Genomic DNA, 17,698 nt, shown 5'->3' with positions numbered 1-17,698 from the left:
AAGGGCCTTGCGCAGTCTAGCTGCATCCAGACAGATACTAGTAGAACCCAAAACATTGTTTTGACAAGAACTGTCATATTTCGGTTGCAGGTTTTCACTAAATACCAAGTAAGTAAGTGGTTTAATCGTGTTAAATGTATAATTTTTCGATTCAAGTCTATTTAGGTGTCAGAACTGTAATTGTACTTTTAGAACTTTTAAAACACCGCATAGCTTTTATTAACAGTAGTTTACTTATACAACTATCACAATGTTGTTAAACATTTGAAGGAGAACAAAGTTCATTTTTTAGATTTTCGGAATTTCAACTTCCGGTTTTACTTTCGGTTTTAAAATGCCAAATAACTCCTCATTTGTTGGTTTTTTAGAAAAAAGATTCACATTTTCGTGATCCTCGTCCAATTTGGGGTTGACTACAAGTGTCAGCTCAAAATACTCCAAAATCGTCAAAAATCGCGATTTTGGTCAAATCCGACTTTTGGCTAAAAACAAGTCATTCCCAACCCAAATTTAATAAGGATCACGAAAATCCTACTCGTTTTTTATGGAATCACAATTTCCGGAGATATTGGCTACTTCCGGTTACTTCCAGGAAATTGTCGTGACCATCTGCAAAAAGTAAAAAATGAGCTGTATTGTTCTAACAATTTGAAATACTTTTCTCGCACGCGTTAGGGTGTGGAGCTATTATTCCGGGTTTTTCTTGTTTTCAACACCACAGGCTGATCCTACGAGCTACGACAGTTTTACCTACAAATGTTTAGCGTTTTGTGCTGCAACTATTAGTTGATATTCTAGGATGTTATGCCTAAAATTGGAATTCAGCTATCAGAGATAAGCAAAATTTAAGTACTTAAAAGCAAGTATTGTACTTATTTTCAAAATTCAAAGTAAAGTAACATTTTTGGTTCTAGGCGGAAACTCTAGATGGCGTTGATTTGCGTTTATGATGAAGATTATGGGTGACAAGTTAAATAGGTGTTTGTTACGTTACCCTGTTATGTGTTTTAAAGGATTTTTCGTCAAAAAATTTACGGTATGTTGTTATCTATTCAGTATTGCTCTCGTTGGGTATGTATTGAAAAGGAAACCCTTGAAATAAATTGCTTTTTGTCTGTGTTGGTGTTTCGCCTTGTCAGCTATGCCAACTGCTGAACCAGCAGCCTGCATTCCTGCTACTACAAGAGATCCTGACACTTTAAGAAGACCACTATTGCTTACATGAAGATAACCATCCAGTTCGAGTACTGTTAATGGACCTCAAACCTTTTGTTTAAGCTTAGTGATGTGTACTCTCATCAGTCAACGACAGAGTCTTCATATACTTTGTGTTGCTAACCACCAGCCCTCAGCATCTCAGGTATCCAGATTTCCAAGTTTCTCTGATTAGCCAATCATCATCCATACCCTTCAGCTTTTCATTGTGGTATTTCAGAACATGACTTATCTTCCACTACACACATTTGTAACATTTTTCTATACACAGGCTTCTCTTCCTCTCTTCTTAGTCTGCTGAATACCAACATTGAATAATGTTCATCACCATTGCCTTTCCATGGTATTTTAATTTGGTGGATTATCTAGATTTCTCATCTTTAATAAATATTTGTTGTATAGATGGAAAATCTTCATTGTTAATCCTGCTGTTCTTCTCACCGTTACTTAGCCAGCTCACATGGATAGGCTTTAACATCTCCATTTTTGGGTATTTTAAGTTTCTATATTATGGAGCATTGTTGTGTTGAAACAAAAACTTCTGTGATAGGACTGCAAATATTCATCTTCCTTCAGTACAACACTGCCGTTTTGACAGCTTCGGTAGTTTCGCTCCCAGTGGACCACACGCGTAAGTTCTTTGTCTTTTTCATCGTTTTATCAGACAAATGCCATTTTCCGCTCAAAATCACTTACTTCTTTTTTTGTCTCATTTAATCTATTTAGAACTACATTTTCTTCCTCTTCCTGTCGTTGTTGTCTACGACTTCACCTCATCGCTGTCTTCGTTGACGTCTTCGCCTTCATCTCCGTCTCGTCGTCTTGGTCGTCTTCGCCTTCATCTCCGTCTCGTCGTCTTCGACGTCTTTGTCTACGCCATCACCTCCGTCTCGTCGTCTTCGACGTCTTTGTCTACGCCATCACCTCGTCGCCGGCTTCTCCTTCGCCCTTCACGCAGGGAATTCACCGTGGATCATCGCTCTGGTATTGTTTTATTTTGCATTGTTATGTTTAAGTTAACCCGTTGGCTGCCACCCCGTTTGCGTCCCATTTTTTTTGGTAGCTTGTAGGGACCGGCCGCAATGGCCTTCGCCGCAAGGCGCCTTAGGCAATGCACCAGTAGGGACTTCTCTTTGTCGATGCGGTGGCGGATTCCTGAGGGTGTGCATTCCCTGTAATGGATTCCGTCACCGTGTCAACCCGGACTTGTCTTCGGACAAGTCCCACCTTGTTCGCAATCCTTAAGACGCGAAGCTTAGTTACTGTAATTTAAGCAACCTACAGGTTGCGTGGCCTGGCAGCCAACGGGTTAACTTAGTTAAGTGTATGCATGTTTGTGTAAATATTTGTGTGTATATTTAATGTTATGTAAAATAGTGGTGGAATTGTTGGGAGGAGGTGGGACAATAAAAACAATTTCGATTTTAATTTGTTCTTCGTGTTTATTTCATTTCACCTTATTCCAATTTATGCAAATCAAAGATGAACTTACAGTGAAATAGGTTGGGAAAACAAATAATTTCAGTCCAGCCCTCTCACAAGTACTCATTTCAATAGATTTCACAGGCGGTGAAACATCAGTGAATAAATTGTTTTCTTTGTTCCATTTGACTTCAAGTGCAATCACTTGGCAGAAAAAAAGGGAAAAAATAACTGAAACAAACTGACTTCACATGGTGGCATCACAAAAGGAATTAACTATTACCTTCTTTAACTTCTTTGTTTCCATTGAATGAGGTAATAATTCAGCAAACACAAGAATGATACTGGATATGTTTTATTTACACTGACAAGATAACATTAGGGGCATTCTCTTCTGTCATCAAGTGACTCCAACGCCAATTAAACAAATCAGGTGCCTCCAGGATCTCTGCAAATTAAAACTGTAAACCACCATAGAAAAAACCAAATCCTGGATTGAACCAAGTCATTGAATGATTTTGCGGCCACCACAGTACATCAGGTACATCCTAAAGACCTGAAAGCATGATTTAAAAAACTAACTATAAACAGTAAATTCTAACATCACCTGATGACACCTACAAGAATCTAAAAGATTTAGATAGAGAAAAAGATTATAAGGACCTACTCTTTTTACGTACCACCTTTGAAATAAAATGGGTTTATCAGACTAACGGAGATGAAAAACGTGCTAGCAAAGCCAAGCCGTGTTCCTCCTTTAAAAATTTTAAATATAAGTGGTACGATGTTTCTTTGACATGAATTTTTGCCATAATACCTTGAACAACTCTGCGTTGATTGAATTCACAAGATGCAACTCAAAACACACGGAATCGGTGGTAAAATTTCCAGCCATCCTCTGTCCGAAGCCACGCGAAATGAAACAGCTGACGGGACAGCTGACATACCCATAAAAATTAAGTTAGCTATTTCTCCCCTAGATGTCTTGAAAATATACGGGAAATGTCAGCTGTTATTGCAACCGGTTTCGCCACGATAAAAAAATATATATAATTTCTCTATTTCTTCATTTTCTTTTATTTTACTCGTAGCCATCTAATTTAGTATGGTTATTAACCTATGTTGGACTAAATGAAACAAAACATTAATCAATTAATAAACAATTATCTGTTGTCGAATGAAGCAAAGAAGCAACATAACTATGTAAAAAATTTAAAAAATGCCCTTTTTGTTATACCTGTTTGGGTTTTTAAAAGTGATACCAATTTACAAAACAGTTGTGCCCGCTTTGAATATCATCCATCACCCATGGCTTTGTGGATGGGTGTCTGCCTGGGAAGCAGAAGATTGTGGAATCAATCTCCACTTGTGAAAACAATTGATCTAAAGTAATAGGTCATGTGTTGTTTCATTTCACCAATTTACCATTTGTTTTACAAAACTAGTAGCGAAAACAAATGTATTATCCTCCAACTTTAGGTTTCTCCTGCTAATTTAAGAATGCCAAAAAAGTCACTTTATTAACATAATTACAGATTTTTCAAATACCTTAACATCTTTTTACAATCTTTCCAAAGACACTTGGTTGGCATCAAGACATCCTATGTTCCTTGTTCCAAGAAGCAGGAAAATATTTGATACAAGAGTCATCTAAAGAAAGTCCACAGCTAAAAATTTCCCGATAGGGATTCTATCAAAACTCGCATTTCCCAACTCCCTGATACAGGCACCCTCACCCTTCTACAACGACCGGTGGATCGACCGACACTTTTTCTGAGACTTTACCCCAGAGATGGCGCTGATGGCGCGGCGATTTCAGGGGTGTCCGCACTAATCTTTCGTTCGTTTTTTTCTTTTAGATGCTGTGCCGCTGAGATTGGCTCCATTTGTAGAGGAAATAACGCAGCAGCTCCCGGTCGAGTCCCCGTTTTTATCGGCTGAACGACGAAGGAGTGTGGAGCAGTTTAGTCAGCCAACTCGAGTCGATTTCAGGGTCTCGTACGTATCCTTTATACGTTTTCTTATTTTAGATGCTGCGTCGCAAAACTTGACGTCGTGTTGTAGAGGAGATAACGCGGAGATTAACGAAGGGGTCCTGTCAATTATCGGCTCAACAATAAAGGAATGCGGAGCAATCTAAGAGCGACTCGACATTTCTGGAGATTTTTTTTCAGAGAGATGGCGCGTCGGTCATGAAGATAGGGAAAAATCAGGCCGCGAAGTTATTTTTCAAGGCGAGGCTTTGTGCGTCGCCCGGCAACGGACAGGTTTTTTCACAGGCCGTGTGAGCTCCATTGTTTCGATCATGGTCGTCTACATAAAAAGGGGCAACTACGGAACGCCGTTTGATCCACTTTTTAATAGTTGTCCGTTTATTTAGCAAATAAATAAAAAACTTGTACTGCCATGTAGCGATTTCGATAGACGACGCCTTCAAGGGAGGAGGAGTCTACAACACATTGAATTTATCGATCGATTGTTAGGCCGATTTCGATCAGCATTGTATAGTTAATGAATGACAACTTGACGAGATCTTGACACGCACGTTGGAAGTGTACGCGTGTTTGCACCTCGATGAGCGTTGCACAATAACAAAGCTCCGTTGGTGAGCGTATTGATTAATAAAGGTATTTAAGGCATTATCCAATTAGTCATGCCATAATGTCTCACTTTGTTGGCAGCTAGGTGAAGTCCTTGAGTGCCTCAAGGACTTTGTTTTGTTTTAGCAGTATTTTTTCCTTCAACAATTAATCTTGCATCTCCAACCGTGGAATGAGTTACATGTGACTCGAGACAAACAAACAGTGCAATTGCAACAATATAATTAGTCAGCGGTAAACAACACATTCTATCTGAGAATAGTTTAGACTTTTTGATCGTATCTTTTGTTTATCACATGTTGCATTTTAATTACTGTTATTTTTAAATTTATATCCATGGTTTTTCTTCGACTAGATATAAATTTGCCATATCTTCATGCCAACCACAAGGATTCTGCTTTTGCACACACCTTCATTATTAATGTGTTTCTTCAGGTATGGTCACTATCAGCAGCTTTACACACAGTGTTCATCGTGAATACATCAATCCCAGAGAAAACATTCCAATGGAAAATATTGAGAATTTCTGCCCTTCTATCCTGAACTAAACAATGCTGGTTTGTATAAATAGGCATAAAAAAACCTATCAACAGTATTTTTAGTTTGCATTTTGCTTTAACATACAACTCTATGGCATGTTGATATTGTCGCGGGTGAAAAGGGAGATTGGTTATCTCTTCACAGAGATGAGTCATCCGCTCCTCGGACAACGCTGCGATCGTGGTGAAGAAATTATCGGGAGAAGTCCGCTCTAAGAAAGATACGCAGATATGCAGTCCGGAAGGGGAGTAATTCGCGCGACGGTATAAAACGCTGCCCCGAATCTGCGTTAGATGAGTTTCCATCGGGTAAGCTCCCGGAGCTGGGCTCCGTAAGAGGAGTTCCCTGGTTTCCCAAGAGGTCTTCAGACGCTTCTCCAACTTTTGGTAATGGTTATCCCTTTTGTTTGAGTTAAACCATTGTTTAGAATTGATGTCATCACTTGTTGTATTCGTTTGTTCTTGTCCAAATACAACTCGTGTGACAATATTAGCTAAATTTTTATTATTTATAGTATTAGACGGTAAAAAAAATTCTTCTCTCGGAAGTTTATGACTTTAGACTTGCTTGAGATGACCCTTGAGCCAAGAAGCTTTTCCTGCTTTGTGTGCACAGGAATATTAGAGGCATTGATATCTGAAACCAACAAGTGTCTTGCAAAGAAAGTAAAAAGAAACATTGATGTTGGTCATCCTCTGAGTGATGCTGAAGCCTGGTAAGAAGAAAGAAGAGTATGAGTATTAGTGAGTGGTAAAATACATGATTTAGATTCAGAATTGAATGAAAATCACGGGAATCCGGTTTATTTTTCTATTGGTCTTATAATTTTTCATTTACATTTTAAAAACCATAAATGAAGTTGGTGCGCTAACAGAACTGTTTTCGTTAATTTTTTTAACGGCTAGTCTAAAGAGAAAACCAATGACTAAATCGAAATCAGCGCTTAATTTCGATTATACCGTCTGATTTTTGGAGAATTTCAAGAGATGTCATTTTTGGCCGATTTTGACAAAAGTGGGAAGGCTATACCCTTCCCACTTTTTCATTTTTGACCAAATTTCAAATTTGGCTTAAAATACATGATTTAGATTCAGAATTGAATGAAAATCACGGAAATCCCGTTTATTTTTCTATTGGTCTTATAATTTTTCATTTACATTTTAAAAACCATAAATGAAGTTGGTGCGCTAACAGAACTGTTTTCGTTAATTTTTTTAACGGCTAGTCTAAAGAGAAAGCCAATGACTAAATCGAAATCAGCGTTCAATTTCGATTATACCGTCTGATTTTTGGAGAATTTCAAGAGATGTCGTTTTTGGTAGATTTTGACAAAAGTGGGAAGGCAATACCCTTCCAACTTTTTCATTTTTGGCCAAATTTCTAATTTTGCTTAAAATACATGAATTCGAATCAAAATTGAATGAAAATCACGAAAATCAGGTTTATTTTCTAATGGTCTTATAGTTTTTGATTTAATCCTTAAAAACCCTAAATTAAGTTGTTGCGCTAACAGCACTGTTTCGTTAATTTTTGAAACGGCTGGTTTAACGAGAAAACCAATAACTAAATCGAAATCAGCGTTCAATTTCGATTATTCCGTGTGATTTTTGGAGAATTTCAAGAGATGTCGTTTTTGGTAGATTTTGACAAAAGTGGGAAGGCTATACCCTTCCCACTTTTTCATTTTTGGCCAAATTTCAAATTTTGCTTAAAATACATGAATTCGAATCAAAATTGAATGAAAATCACGAAAATCAGGTTTATTTTCCTATTGGTCTTATAGTTTTTGATTTAATCCTTAAAAACCCTAAATTAAGTTGTTGCGCTAACAGCACTGTTTCGTTAATTTTTGAAACGGCTGGTTTAACGAGAAAACCAATAACTAAATCGAAATCAGCGTTCAATTTCGATTATTCCGTGTGATTTTTGGAGAATTTCAAGAGATGTCGTTTTTGGTAGATTTTGACAAAAGTGGGAAGGCTATACCCTTCCCACTTTTTCATTTTTGGCCAAATTTCAAATTTTGCTTAAAATACATGAATTCGAATCAAAATTGACTGAAAATCACGAAAATCAGGTTTATTTTCCTGTTGGTCTTATAGTTTTTGATTTAATCCTTAAAAACCCTAAATTAAGTTGTTGCGCTAACAGCACTGATTCGTTAATTTTTGAAACGGCTGGTTTATTGAAAAAACCAATAACTAAATCGAAATCAGCGTTCAATTTCGATTATTCCGTGTGATTTTTGGAGAATTTCAAGAGATGTCGTTTTTGGTAGATTTTGACAAAAGTGGGAAGGCTATACCCTTCCCACTTTTTCATTTTTGGCCACAAATTTCAAATTTTGCTTAAAATACATGAATTCGAATCAAAATTGAATGAAAATCACGAAAATCAGGTTTATTTTCCTATTGGTCTTATAGTTTTTGATTTAATCCTTAAAAACCCCTAAATTAAGTTGTTGCGCTAACAGCACTGTTTCGTTAATTTTTGAAACGGCTGGTTTAACGAGAAAACCAATAACTAAATCGAAATCAGCGTTCAATTTCGATTATTCCGTGTGATTTTTGGAGAATTTCAAGAGATGTCGTTTTTGGTAGATTTTGACAAAATTGGGAAGGCTATACCCTTCCCACTTTTTCATTTTTGGCCAAATTTCAAATTTACTTAAAATACATGAATTCGAATCAAAATTGAATGAAAATCACGAAAATCAGGTTTATTTTCCTATTGGTCTTATAGTTTTTGATTTAATCCTTAAAAACCCTAAATTAAGTTGTTGCGCTAACAGCACTGTTTCGTTAATTTTTGAAACGGCTGGTTTAACGAAAAAACCAATAACTAAATCGAAATCAGCGTTCAATTTCGATTATTCCGTGTGATTTTTGGAGAATTTCAAGAGATGTCGTTTTTGGTAGATTTTGACAAAAGTGGGAAGGCTATACCCTTCCCACTTTTTCATTTTTGGCCAAATTTCAAATTTTGCTTAAAATACATGAATTCGAATCAAAATTGAATGAAAATCACGAAAATCAGGCTTATTTTCCTATTGGTCTTATAGTTTTTGATTTAATCCTTAAAAACCCTAAATTAAGTTGTTGCGCTAACAGCACTGTTTCGTTAATTTTTGAAACGGCTGGTTTAACGAGAAAACCAATAACTAAATCGAAATCAGCGTTCAATTTCGATTATTCCGTGTGATTTTTGGAGAATTTCAAGAGATGTCGTTTTTGGTAGATTTTGACAAAAGTGGGAAGGCTATACCCTTCCCACTTTTTCATTTCAGGCCAAATTTCAAATTTTGCTTAAAATACATGAATTCGAATCAAAATTGAATGAAAATCACGAAAATCAGGTTTATTTTCCTATTGGTCTTATAGTTTTTGATTTAATCCTTAAAAACCCTAAATTAAGTTGTTGCGCTAACAGCACTGATTCGTTAATTTTTGAAACGGCTGGTTTAACGAGAAAACCAATAACTAAATCGAAATCAGCGTTCAATTTCGATTATTCCGTGTGATTTTTGGAGAATTTCAAGAGATGTCGTTTTTGGTAGATTTTGACAAAAGTGGGAAGGCTATACCCTTCCCACTTTTTCATTTTTAGGCGCAAATTTCAAATTTTGCTTAAAATACATGAATTCGAATCAAAATTGAATGAAAATCACGAAAATCAGGTTTATTTTCCTATTGGTCTTATAGTTTTTGATTTAATCCTTAAAAACCCTAAATTAAGTTGTTGCGCTAACAGCACTGTTTCGTTAATTTTTGAAACGGCTGGTTTAACGAGAAAACCAATAACTAAATCGAAATCAGCGTTCAATTTCGATTATTCCGTGTGATTTTTGGAGAATTTCAAGAGATGTCGTTTTTGGTAGATTTTGGCAAAAGTGGGAAGGCTATACCCTTCCCACTTTTTCATTTTATTGGCCAAATTTCAAATTTTGCTTAAAATACATGAATTCGAATCAAAATTGAATGAAAATCACGAAAATCAGGTTTATTTTCCTATTGGTTCTTATAGTTTTTGATTTAATCCTTAAAAACCCTAAATTAAGTTGTTGCGCTAACAGCACTGATTCATTAATTTTTGAAACGGCTGGTTTAACGAGAAAACCAATAACTAAATCGAAATCAGCGTTCAATTTCGATTATTCCGTGTGATTTTTGGAGAATTTCAAGAGATGTCGTTTTTGGTAGATTTTGACAAAAGTGGGAAGCCTATACCCTTCCCACTTTTTCATTTTAGGCCAAATTTCAAATTTTGCTTAAAATACATGAATTCGAATCAAAATTGAATGAAAATCACGAAAATCAGGTTTATTTTCCTATTGGTCTTATAGTTTTTGATTTAATCCTTAAAAACCCTAAATTAAGTTGTTGCGCTAACAGCACTGTTTCGTTAATTTTTGAAACGGCTGGTTTAACGAGAAAACCAATAACTAAATCGAAATCAGCGTTCAATTTCGATTATTCCATGTGATTTTTGGAGAATTTCAAGAGATGTCGTTTTTGGTAGATTTTGACAAAAGTGGGAAGGCTATACCCTTCCCACTTTTTCATTTTTGGCCAAATTTCAAATTTTGCTTAAAATACATGAATTCGAATCAAAATTGAATGAAAATCACGAAAATCAGGCTTATTTTCCTATTGGTCTTATAGTTTTTTATTTAATCCTTAAAAACCCTAAATTAAGTTGTTGCGCTAACAGCCTGTTTCGAAATGTTTCTTAATTTTTGAAACGGCTGGTTTAACGAGAAAAACCAATAACTAAATCGAAATCAGCGTTCAATTTCGATTATTCCGTGTGATTTTTGGAGAATTTCAAGAGATGTCGTTTTTGGTAGATTTTGACAAAAGTGGGAAGGCTTATACCCTTCCCACTTTTTCATTTTTGGCCAAATTTCAAATTTTGCTTAAAATACATGAATTCGAATCAAAATTGAATGAAAATCACGAAAATCAGGCTTATTTTCCTATTGGTCTTATAGTTTTTGATTTAATCCTTAAAAACCCTAAATTAAGTTGTTGCGCTAACAGCACTGTTTCGTTAATTTTTGAAACGGCTGGTTTAACGAGAAAACCAATAACTAAATCGAAATCAGCGTTCAATTTCGATTATTCCGTGTGATTTTTGGAGAATTTCAAGAGATGTCGTTTTTGGTAGATTTTGACAAAAGTGGGAAGGCTATACCCTTCCCACTTTTTCATTTTTGGCCAAATTTCAAATTTTGCTTAAAATACATGAATTCGAATCAAAATTGAATGAAAATCACGAAAATCAGGTTTATTTTCCTATTGGTCTTATAGTTTTTGATTTAATCCTTAAAAACCCTAAATTAAGTTGTTGCGCTAACAGCACTGATTCGTTAATTTTTGAAACGGCTGGTTTAACGAGAAAACCAATAACTAAATCGAAATCAGCGTTCAATTTCGATTATTCCGTGTGATTTTTGGAGAATTTCAAGAGATGTCGTTTTTGGTAGATTTTGACAAAAGTGGGAAGGCTATACCCTTCCCACTTTTTCATTTTTTGCCAAATTTCAAATTTTGCTTAAAATACATGAATTCGAATCAAAATTGAATGAAAATCACGAAAATCAGGCTTATTTTCCTATTGGTCTTATAGTTTTTGATTTAATCCTTAAAAACCCTAAATTAAGTTGTTGCGCTAACAGCACTGTTTCGTTAATTTTTGAAACGGCTGGTTTAACGAGAAAACCAATAACTAAATCGAAATCAGCGTTCAATTTCGATTATTCCGTGTGATTTTTGGAGAATTTCAAGAAATGTCGTTTTTGGTAGATTTTGACAAAAGTGGGAAGGCTATACCCTTCCCACTTTTTCATTTTTGGCCAAATTTCAAATTTTGCTTAAAATACATGAATTCGAATCAAAATTGAATGAAAATCACGAAAATCAGGCTTATTTTCCTATTGGTCTTATAGTTTTTGATTTAATCCTTAAAAACCCTAAATTAAGTTGTTGCGCTAACAGCACTGTTTCGTTAATTTTTGAAACGGCTGGTTTAACGAGAAAACCAATAACTAAATCGAAATCAGCGTTCAATTTCGATTATTCCGTGTGATTTTTGGAGAATTTCAAGAGATGTCGTTTTTGGTAGATTTTGACAAAATTGGGAAGGCTATACCCTTCCCACTTTTTCATTTTTGCAGCCAAATTTCAAATTTTGCTTAAAATACATGAATTCGAATCAAAATTGAATGAAAATCACGAAAATCAGGTTTATTTTCCTATTGGTCTTATAGTTTTTGATTTAATCCTTAAAAACCCTAAATTAAGTTGTTGCGCTAACAGCACTGTTTCGTTAATTTTTGAAACGGCTGGTTTTACGAGAAAACCAATAACTAAATCGAAATCAGCGTTCAATTTCGATTATTCCGTGTGATTTTTGGAGAATTTCAAGAGATGTCGTTTTTGGTAGATTTTGACAAAAGTGGGAAGGCTTATACCCTTCCCACTTTTTCATTTTTGAGCCAAATTTCAAATTTTGCTTAAAATACATGAATTCGAATCAAAATTGAATGAAAATCACGAAAATCAGGCTTATTTTCCTATTGGTCTTATAGTTTTTGATTTAATCCTTAAAAACCCTAAATTAAGTTGTTGCGCTAACAGCACTGTTTCGTTAATTTTTGAAACGGCTGGTTTAACGAGAAAACCAATAACTAAATCGAAATCAGCGTTCAATTTCGATTATTCCGTGTGATTTTTGGAGAATTTCAAGAGATGTCGTTTTTGGTAGATTTTGACAAAAGTGGGAAGGCTATACCCTTCCCACTTTTTTTTGCTTTTTGGCCAAATTTCAAATTTTGCTTAAAATACATGAATTCGAATCAAAATTGAATGAAAATCACGAAAATCAGGTTTATTTTCCTATTGGTCTTATAGTTTTTGATTTAATCCTTAAAAACCCTAAATTAAGTTGTTGCGCTAACAGCACTGTTTCGTTAATTTTTTAAAGGGCTGGTTTAAAGAGAAAACCAATAACTAAATCGAAATCAGCGTTCAATTTCGATTATTCCGTGTGATTTTTGGAGAATTTCAAGAGATGTCGTTTTTGGTAGATTTTGACAAAAGTGGGAAGGCTATACCCTTCCCACTTTTTTGCATTTTTGGCCAAATTTCAAATTTTGCTTAAAATACATGAATTCGAATCAAAATTGAATGAAAATCACGAAAATCAGGTTTATTTTCCTATTGGTCTTATAGTTTTTGATTTAATCCTTAAAAACCCTAAATTAAGTTGTTGCGCTAACAGCACTGATTCGTTAATTTTTGAAACGGCTGGTTTAACGAGAAAACCAATAACTAAATCGAAATCAGCGTTCAATTTCGATTATTCCGTGTGATTTTTGGAGAATTTCAAGAGATGTCGTTTTTGGTAGATTTTGACAAAAGTGGGAAGGCTATACCCTTCCCACTTTTTCATTTTTGGCCAAATTTCAAATTTTGCTTAAAATACATGAATTCGAATCAAAATTGAATGAAAATCACGAAAATCAGGCTTATTTTCCTATTGGTCTTATAGTTTTTGATTTAATCCTTAAAAACCCTAAATTAAGTTGTTGCGCTAACAGCACTGTTTCGTTAATTTTTGAAACGGCTGGTTTAACGAGAAAACCAATAACTAAATCGAAATCAGCGTTCAATTTCGATTATTCCGTGTGATTTTTGGAGAATTTCAAGAGATGTCGTTTTTGGTAGATTTTGACAAAAGTGGGAAGGCTATACCCTTCCCACTTTTTCATTTTTGGCCAAATTTCAAATTTTGCTTAAAATACATGAATTCGAATCAAAATTGAATGAAAATCACGAAAATCAGGCTTATTTTCCTATTGGTCTTATAGTTTTTGATTTAATCCTTAAAAACCCTAAATTAAGTTGTTGCGCTAACAGCACTGTTTCGTTAATTTTTGAAACGGCTGGTTTAACGAGAAAACCAATAACTAAATCGAAATCAGCGTTCAATTTCGATTATTCCGTGTGATTTTTGGAGAATTTCAAGAGATGTCGTTTTTGGTAGATTTTGACAAAAGTGGGAAGGCTATACCCTTCCCACTTTTTCATTTTAACCAAATTTCAAATTTTGCTTAAAATACATGAATTCGAATCAAAATTGAATGAAAATCACGAAAATCAGGTTTATTTTCCTATTGGTCTTATAGTTTTTGATTTAATCCTTAAAAACCCTAAATTAAGTTGTTGCGCTAACAGCACTGTTTCGTTAATTTTTGAAACGGCTGGTTTAACGAGAAAACCAATAACTAAATCGAAATCAGCGTTCAATTTCGATTATTCCGTGTGATTTTTGGAGAATTTCAAGAGATGTCGTTTTTGGTAGATTTTGACAAAAGTGGGAAGGCTATACCCTTCCCACTTTTTCTTTTTAGCCAAATTTCAAATTTTGCTTAAAATACATGAATTCGAATCAAAATTGAATGAAAATCACGAAAATCAGGTTTATTTTCCTATTGGTCTTATAGTTTTTGATTTAATCCTTAAAAACCCTAAATTAAGTTGTTACGCTAACAGCACTGTTTCGTTAATTTTTGAAACGGCTGGTTTAACGAGAAAACCAATAACTAAATCGAAATCAGCGTTCAATTTCGATTATTCCGTGTGATTTTTGGAGAATTTCAAGAGATGTCGTTTTTGGTAGATTTTGACAAAAGTGGGAAGGCTATACCCTTCCCACTTTTTCATTTTTGGCCAAATTTCAAATTTTGCTTAAAATACATGAATTCGAATCAAAATTGAATGAAAATCATGAAAATCAGGTTTATTTTCCTATTGGTCTTATAGTTTTTGATTTAATCCTTAAAAACCCTAAATTAAGTTGTTGCGCTAACAGCACTGTTTCGTTAATTTTTGATACGGCTGGTTTAACGAGAAAACCAATAACTAAATCGAAATCAGCGTTCAATTTCGATTATTCCGTGTGATTTTTGGAGAATTTCAAGAGATGTCGTTTTTGGTAGATTTTGACAAAAGTGGGAAGGCTATACCCTTCCCACTTTTTCACTTTAAGCAAATTTCAAATTTTGCTTAAAATACATGAATTCGAATCAAAATTGAATGAAAATCACGAAAATCAGGTTTATTTTCGTATTGGTCTTATAGTTTTTGATTTAATCCTTAAAAACCCTAAATTAAGTTGTTGCGCTAACAGCACTGTTTCGTTAATTTTTGAAACGGCTGGTTTAACGAGAAAACCAATAACTAAATCGAAATCAGCGTTCAATTTCGATTATTCCGTGTGATTTTTGGAGAATTTCAAGAGATGTCGTTTTTGGTAGATTTTGACAAAAGTCGGAAGGCTATACCCTTCCCACTTTTTCATTTTTGGCCAAATTTCAAATTTTGCTTAAAATACATGAATTCGAATCAAAATTGAATGAAAATCACGAAAATCAGGCTTATTTTCCTATTGGTCTTATAGTTTTTGATTTAATCCTTAAAAACCCTAAATTAAGTTGTTGCGCTAACAGCACTGTTTCGTTAATTTTTGAAACGGCTGGTTTAATGAGAAAACCAATAACTAAATCGAAATCAGCGTTCAATTTCGATTATTCCGTGTGATTTTTGGAGAATTTCAAGAGATGTCGTTTTTGGTAGATTTTGACAAAAGTGGGAAGGCTATACCCTTCCCAACTTTTTCATTTTTGGCCAAATTTCAAATTTTGCTTAAAATACATGAATTCGAATTAAAATTGAATGAAAATCACGAAAATCAGGTTTATTTTCCTATTGGTCTTATAGTTTTTGATTTAATCCTTAAAAACCCTAAATTAAGTTGTTGCGCTAACAGCACTGATTCGTTAATTTTTGAAACGGCTGGTTTTACGAGAAAACCAATAACTAAATCGAAATCAGCGTTCAATTTCGATTATTCCGTGTGATTTTTGGAGAATTTCAAGAGATGTCGTTTTTGGTAGATTTTGACAAAAGTGGGAAGGCTATACCCTTCCCACTTTTTCATTTTTGGCCAAATTTCAAATTTTGCTTAAAATACATGAATTCGAATCAAAATTGAATGAAAATCACGAAAATCAGGCTTATTTTCCTATTGGTCTTATAGTTTTTGATTTAATCCTTAAAAACCCTAAATTAAGTTGTTGCGCTAACAGCACTGTTTCGTTAATTTTTGAAACGGCTGGTTTAACGAGAAAACCAATAACTAAATCGAAATCAGCGTTCAATTTCGATTATTCCGTGTGATTTTTGGAGAATTTCAAGAGATGTCGTTTTTGGTAGATTTTGACAAAAGTGGGAAGGCTTATACCCTTCCCACTTTTTCATTAAGGCCAAATTTCAAATTTTGCTTAAAATACATGAATTCGAATCAAAATTGAATGAAAATCACGAAAATCAGGCTTATTTTCCTATTGGTCTTATAGTTTTTGATTTAATCCTTAAAAACCCTAAATTAAGTTGTTGCGCTAACAGCACTGTTTCGTTAATTTTTGAAACGGCTGGTTTAACGAGAAAACCAATAACTAAATCGAAATCAGCGTTCAATTTCGATTATTCCGTGTGATTTTTGGAGAATTTCAAGAGATGTCGTTTTTGGTAGATTTTGACAAAAGTGGGAAGGCTATACCCTTCCCACTTTTTCATTTTTGGCCAAATTTCAAATTTTGCTTAAAATACATGAATTCGAATCAAAATTGAATGAAAATCACGAAAATCAGGTTTATTTTCCTATTGGTCTTATAGTTTTTGATTTAATCCTTAAAAACCCTAAATTAAGTTGTTGCGCTAACAGCACTGATTCGTAAATTTTTGAAACGGCTGGTTTAACGAGAAAACCAATAACTAAATCGAAATCAGCGTTCAATTTCGATTATTCCGTGTGATTTTTGGAGAATTTCAAGAGATGTCGTTTTTGGTAGATTTTGACAAAAGTGGGAAGGCTATACCCTTCCCACTTTTTCATTTTTGGCCAAATTTCAAATTTTGCTTAAAATACATGAATTCGAATCAAAATTGAATGAAAATCACGAAAATCAGGCTTATTTTCCTATTGGTCTTATAGTTTTTGATTTAATCCTTAAAAACCCTAAATTAAGTTGTTGCGCTAACAGCACTGTTTCGTTAATTTTTGAAACGGCTGGTTTAACGAGAAAACCAATAACTAAATCGAAATCAGCGTTCAATTTCGATTATTCCGTGTGATTTTTGGAGAATTTCAAGAGATGTCGTTTTTGGTAGATTTTGACAAAAGTGGGAAGGCTATACCCTTCCCACTTTTTCATTTTTGGCCAAATTTCAAATTTTGCTTAAAATACATGAATTCGAATCAAAATTGAATGAAAATCACGAAAATCAGGTTTATTTTCCTATTGGTCTTATAGTTTTTGATTTAATCCTTAAAAACCCTAAATTAAGTTGTTACGCTAACAGCACTGTTTCATTAATTTTTGAAACGGCTGGTTTAACGAGAAAACCAATAACTAAATCGAAATCAGCGTTCAATTTCGATTATTCCGTGTGATTTTTGGAGAATTTCAAGAGATGTCGTTTTTGGTAGATTTTGACAAAAGTGGGAAGGCTATACCCTTCCCACTTTTTCATTTTTGGCCAAATTTCAAATTTTTCTTAAAATACATGAATTCGAATCAAAATTGAATGAAAATCATGAAAATCAGGTTTATTTTCCTATTGGTCTTATAGTTTTTGATTTAATCCTTAAAAACCCTAAATTAAGTTGTTGCGCTAACAGCACTGTTTCGTTAATTTTTGATACGGCTGGTTTAACGAGAAAACCAATAACTAAATCGAAATCAGCGTTCAATTTCGATTATTCCGTGTGATTTTTGGAGAATTTCAAGAGATGTCGTTTTTGGTAGATTTTGACAAAAGTGGGAAGGCTATACCCTTCCCACTTTTTCACTTTTG

The 17,698-nt window shown here is 34.3% G+C and overlaps 3 long non-coding RNA genes across 8 annotated transcripts; 2 read left to right on the top strand and 1 right to left on the bottom strand.

Moving 5' to 3' along the window:
• Window positions 1-57: 57 nt before the first annotated feature.
• LOC116930262 lies at window positions 58-2,324 on the top strand. Its single transcript, XR_006645956.1, has 7 exons — window positions 58-108; window positions 722-1,036; window positions 1,140-1,426; window positions 1,487-1,558; window positions 1,618-1,705; window positions 1,766-1,846; window positions 1,942-2,324. It is a non-coding gene; the product is annotated as an uncharacterized LOC116930262 (long non-coding RNA).
• A 324-nt stretch (window positions 2,325-2,648) lies between these two features.
• Window positions 2,649-4,345, bottom strand: LOC116930260. 3 transcript variants are annotated; one of them, XR_006645949.1, is made up of 4 exons: window positions 4,186-4,345; window positions 3,455-4,126; window positions 2,921-3,392; window positions 2,649-2,841 (listed from the first exon to the last, which is right to left on the bottom strand). It is a non-coding gene; the product is annotated as an uncharacterized LOC116930260 (long non-coding RNA). The 3 variants fall into 3 exon arrangements; XR_006645954.1 differs by lacking the exon at window positions 2,649-2,841 and having other exon boundaries at window positions 2,977-3,392; window positions 3,455-3,764; window positions 3,875-4,126; XR_006645955.1 differs by lacking the exon at window positions 2,649-2,841 and having other exon boundaries at window positions 2,977-3,392; window positions 3,455-4,123.
• A 742-nt stretch (window positions 4,346-5,087) lies between these two features.
• On the top strand, window positions 5,088-5,940 carry LOC123469373. Of its 4 annotated transcripts, none has more exons than XR_006642599.1 (4): window positions 5,088-5,264; window positions 5,319-5,471; window positions 5,593-5,794; window positions 5,899-5,940. It is a non-coding gene; the product is annotated as an uncharacterized LOC123469373 (long non-coding RNA). The 4 variants fall into 4 exon arrangements; XR_006642600.1 differs by having other exon boundaries at window positions 5,922-5,938; XR_006642604.1 differs by having other exon boundaries at window positions 5,089-5,264; window positions 5,673-5,794.
• The last annotated feature ends 11,758 nt before the right edge of the window (window positions 5,941-17,698 follow it).

The sequence above is a fragment of the Daphnia magna genome, linkage group LG1, assembly GCF_020631705.1.
Source record: "Daphnia magna isolate NIES linkage group LG1, ASM2063170v1.1, whole genome shotgun sequence".
Classification (NCBI taxonomy): domain Eukaryota; kingdom Metazoa; phylum Arthropoda; class Branchiopoda; order Diplostraca; family Daphniidae; genus Daphnia; species Daphnia magna.
The sequence above is the reverse complement of the archived record's forward strand: the minus strand, read 5'-3'. Positions and strand labels throughout refer to the sequence as shown.